This window comes from Mustelus asterias, chromosome 11, assembly GCF_964213995.1.
Source record: "Mustelus asterias chromosome 11, sMusAst1.hap1.1, whole genome shotgun sequence".
NCBI classification, from domain to species: domain Eukaryota; kingdom Metazoa; phylum Chordata; class Chondrichthyes; order Carcharhiniformes; family Triakidae; genus Mustelus; species Mustelus asterias.
The window spans coordinates 73,353,330-73,358,294 of NC_135811.1; the positions used below are offsets into that span (position 1 = coordinate 73,353,330).

Here is a 4,965-nt window from a genome sequence, read left to right on the forward strand (position 1 = left end):
GAGTGTGAAAGAGAGAGGGAGAGGGACAGAGAGAGGGAGTGTGAAAGAGAGAGGGGGAGAAAGAGAGGGAGCGTGAGAGAGGCAGAAAGAGACGGGGGGAGGGACAAAGAGAGAAAGAGTGTGAAAGAGAGGGGGAGAAAGAGAGGGAGTGTGAGATAGGGAGAGAGAGGGGTCGAGAGAGGAGAGAGGGAGGGGAAGAGAGGTAAGGAGATAGAGAGGAAGGGAGTGAGGGAGAGAGAGTGGGAAGGAGGGAGAAAGCGGAGTAGGAAAGGGAGCTCGGTTGTTCCTGGACAGGGGTCTGAGCACGGCGGGAGAGAGAGGAAGAGAGAGAGAGAGAGTTCAGCTGTTCCTGAGAAGCGGTTCCTCTCAGCCGCTGAGATGAGCTGAGATATCCAGTGAGTGAAATGAGCCGAATCTGCACAGACAGACTCAGCAACAATAGATCTCTCCAATCTCGCCACAGCCTTCACAGGTTCCCGGAGGGTTTGGCAAACATTTCAATAAGCAGTCAGGATAATTGTTCCGGGATAATGCGGGCACTCTGATGTTTGAGGAGCTGTCTCATTGGGCAGCTGTCTCGTGTCACTGCTCTCAACACCAACAGGGTGGACCCTGGCGAGAGAGTAACTCTATCACGCTGACTGACACATGTCAGCAGACTGCTGGCGGATACATGGTGAGAACCTCACCCTCCCTCCCAGCCTGAGAACCACTCCTTCCAGTCGCCAGGAGGTGAGAGGTTCTGAGTCAGCAGAGTAAGATTCTGGGGAAATAAACGCGGTCAGGGAGGGTTTGGGGGCAGCTGGAAACTCAGTGGCTGCAGTGAGTGGTTTTGAGCCAGCTTGCTGCAGGTTGGGCAGTGGAGAAGTTGGTGCGCGCTCTCTCTCTCTTTCTCTCTCTCAATGACTGTGACTATTTTGTCTTCTCTTTTACAGACTGTCACCTCCCTCTAAGTTTCTGGTGGTTGGCTCCGGCTTGATTTATAACACCGCCTCTAGCTTTCTGTGTGCTGAGTGTCAATCCACAAGTAGCAACTCCGGCAGCTTCGCTCTGAATGTTCAGACTCTGCAATCGCCAGGGGTATTCCTTTGTGTGTGTGTGTATCTGGGGAGAAGCGGGGTGGCCACTCCCCAGGCCCGGAGCTGGGAGAAGGTACTGAAGAAGCATCTTCCTGAAGACTTGGGAGATCTGGAATTCCTCAGCAGCCAGGACTTGGTGATGCAGACGCAGCATTGACAAAGCAGCCCAGCCCCACTCTGTGACTGCCTCTCTCCACTCCCTCTCTCTCTGTCTCTCACTGTGCTGCAGAAACAACATGAATTCTACTTTCTTCAATCAGACTGTGGTGGAAGAAGGATTTTATTCCAGTAAGGGACCCGCCGGTCTGGGGACAGTCATTGGATGTTGTAACCACACCGCAGTGACCACTGATGGTTCCTTGAGTCTCAACCAAGAGGAACAGAAACTCTTCATCATGAGAGTGGTGCAGATCGCAGTCCTCTGCGTCCTCTCCTTGACTGTCATCTTCGGCATATTTTTCCTGGGCTGCAACTTAATGATTAAGTCGGAGAGTATGATCAACTTCTTGGTAAAGGACAGGAGACCCTCCAAAGACGTGGAGGCTGTGATAGTTGGCTTGTATTAGCAGGGACCTCGCCTCTCCCTTTATCTCCCTTTTATAAAAAAAAATTGTAAAAGCAGCAGAGAGTTACTAATTCCTGCTTGTACATTGACAGTTGAGAGTGTCCCCTGAGACCAGGGAGGGCAAGGGTGGTCCCGGGGGTGGGGGAGGACATACACTGAAGTTAAAGCCACGGATCGGGAAGAGGAAAGCGAGTCGCAGTGAGAACTGTATTTTATTGAAGGAGAGTTTCAGGGAAAGTGCTGGAATTTTGCAAAGAATGCCAAGTCCGTGTTTGTACCCTTCCTGGGGCGGGGGTGGTGGGGGTGGGGGGGGGGGGGAGGAAGGCGGGAGAATTGTGTTGCATGCAGAACCGAACCAGTCTGAATAAAAATTACAAATTGCATGATAATTTCACGGGTAATGAGCAAGAATTGGGAACAGAGAGGAACCGTGCAGTTGGGATCTTAAAGCGAATGTTGCATGCAGCTATTGAATGGTTCTTCAAACAACTTGACATGTAATTGTACATGAAACTGACTCCGAACCAAATCATTTTGTAAGATATTTTCGCCAGGACGAGTTTTTAATCGCATGAATGATTTTTTTCTCTCCGGGTGTTGGTGCCTGTTTTAAGTCTCTCTCTCTCTCCCCAGTCTGTTGTCAAGTGTCTGGGTTGTTACAAGCATGGTTTTTACAATGGTTCTCCAGAGAATCGTGTCGTTTATTTTTTTCCCCCCACTTTAGATGTGATTCCGTTTACGACTTTTAAAGTTTCTTGTTTCTAAAACTGTAAATGCAAAAAAACAACAAAGATTGATAAAAATGATCCAATCATGCTTTTCACGAGTGGCTTGGTATTATTGCTCCATCTTTTTTTTTAAGACGGAGTTGCTCAAATCTTGAGTACAGCACTGTGCTGATGTATTCAAATTCCGACTGGCAAAGTTGAGGGGTTAATCTTCAAAAGGAACGAGAAGTGTAACTGGTTCAGCTCCTGCCTCAGAGCTCGCCTTTGGTCAGACTGACTGCCAGATAGAGTTGGTAAATAACACGCTGTTTGTGTGACAAGGATGGTTCATTTTCACCTCTCTCGCTTTGCAACATCCACTGATGTGTCTGGATCGAACTTCGTTTTCCTGAACCTGCCTTTCATACAAGTTTGCAACGCGCTCTGAAATCGGTCATGGGTTTATCCAACTATTTGACTATTAAAATGAGGGACAGGAAACCTGTGAGGTGGAATGTTTGAGATCCCAGAAGGAAAGAAAAAGTTCGGACCAGTATTCTTATATCCCTGGTGTTCCATTTTAAAATATACAAGATTAGTTCAGACAAGTATTCTTATCTCCCCGTTTTATTGCTATTCTATTTTAAAGTATACAAGACTAGTTCGGACCAGTGTTCTTATTTGCCCGTTTTGCTGTTTGTTCCTTCTGGGATCTCATATTCATAGAGTTTTATATCACAGTGAAAGGCCCTTCAGCCCATCGTGTCTGCACTGGCCATCAACCAAATATTCTAATGCCATTTTCCAGCACTTGGTCCGTAGCCTTGTATGCTGTGGTGTTTCAAGTGCTCATCTAAATGCGACTTAAATGTTGTGAGGGTTTCCGCCTCTACAACTCTTTCAGGCGGTGAGTTCGAGTAAACTTCTAAATCTCCTGCCCTTGACCTTAAATCTACGTCCCCTGGTTATTGACTCCTCTACTACGGGGAAAGGTTTCTTCCTATACGCCCTATCCATGTCCCTCACCTGTGCTTGCCCTCCTACAATGGCCCCTCCCCGCCGCCCACCCCCAACCAAAACAACTTCAGTTTTGCTCTATATGCACAATTATCAGAGATGTTTGAAATCGGCTTCTCAAACACCCATCTCTGCTTCCAACATCTGTCAACAGTTCATAGGAAAAGAGGGCAATAGAGATAAAATGCCAGTCACAAAGAGAATCTGATTGCAGACAGAAGCTGCCTTGGGGAAACCTCCCCCCTGCCCCCACCATTTTGGGTCTCTCGTTATACAGGCACACCACAAAGAACACATCGGCACCGACTCTGGGGTCCATCTGAACCTCTCTGCTATTTGCCGGATTGAGTTGAGAAGGAAACATCGTCCCTTCACGCCCTTTCCCCCTGACCTGCGACCACCCGGGAGTCCACTCTTTCCATTACTAACTAGCCTCGCCACTTCTGGGAAACCAGTTGCCAACCCTCCAGGATTGTCCCGGAGTCTCCAGGAATTCAGGGTTAATCTCCCAGACACCGCTGTGCTTGTGATCAGAGAGGAAAATCATAGGGGCATCAAAAACTGGTATCTATTTTCTTTGACCAGGTTCGTCGATGAATTACATTTAAAAATTGGTGATGGGAAGCACAGTTTTTTCTGACGGTTGGAGGTCGGAGATTAAAAACTCCAGGAATGTGGGCAGAAAAGTTGGCAACAGCTGGTTGCCAGATGGTTTGCTCAATCTCAGCCACTTCCTTTAATTATTTTCAATAACTGAAACCTTTGGAAACCTATTTAACTTCCATGTTACTGTGGTTTGCCATAAAAATGCAAATGTCCAACAAAGTGAAATATTGCAGTGGAATGTGCAAGTTTCTCGGTAATGGGTTAAAATAATTCCTTCACCTTTCTCCCCAGTGCCTTAAGCAACCTCAATGTGAATTTGATGTTTGGTGAGGTTTGCTGTCTTTTAATCCTCTGGTCACAGCCGTTGTGTTTGTGCATGTTTAGTCGCAGTGCCCTTGGCACGATGCCCCCCTCACCCTACCTTCCAAACCCACCCCACTGCGGAAGCAATCAGGATCTACCCCCTATAATTGAAGCAAAATACTGCGGAGGAAATCTGGAAATCTGAAATAAGAACATAAAATGCTCAGTAAACTCGACAGGTCTGACAGCATCTGCGGAGAAACAGAGTTTATGGGTGGGATTTTATGGCCTCGCTCAAGCGCGACTGGAAATTCCTGCCTGAGGTCAACAGACACTTTAGTTGTCCACCCCTTGCTCGCTCCGATTCTGTGGCAGATGGGGCGGTAGAATTCCAGCGAATATTTTGAATCTTAATGATCCTTCTACAGAACTCAAGAGGGATAGAAATTTAATACAGAGAACAAAGAATAGGACAAAGAAAAGTACAGCACAGGAACAGACCTTTTGGCCTTCCAAGTCTGTGCTGATCATGATGCCCTCAATAAAGAAAAACCTTCTGCCCTTACTCGGTCCGTATCCCTCTATTTCCTCCCTATTCATGCACCCATCCAGATGCTTCTTAAATGTTGCTAATATGCCTACTTCCACCACATCCTCTGGCAGTGTGTTCCAGGTACACATCATTCTC

General features: G+C 47.3%; 1 long non-coding RNA gene across 1 annotated transcript; it reads left to right on the forward strand.

Moving 5' to 3' along the window:
• The first annotated feature begins 269 nt into the window (after positions 1-269).
• Positions 270-2,460, forward strand: LOC144500930 (uncharacterized). The gene is made up of 2 exons (XR_013499019.1): positions 270-732; positions 936-2,460. It is a non-coding gene; the product is annotated as an uncharacterized LOC144500930 (long non-coding RNA).
• Positions 2,461-4,965: the final 2,505 nt, after the last annotated feature.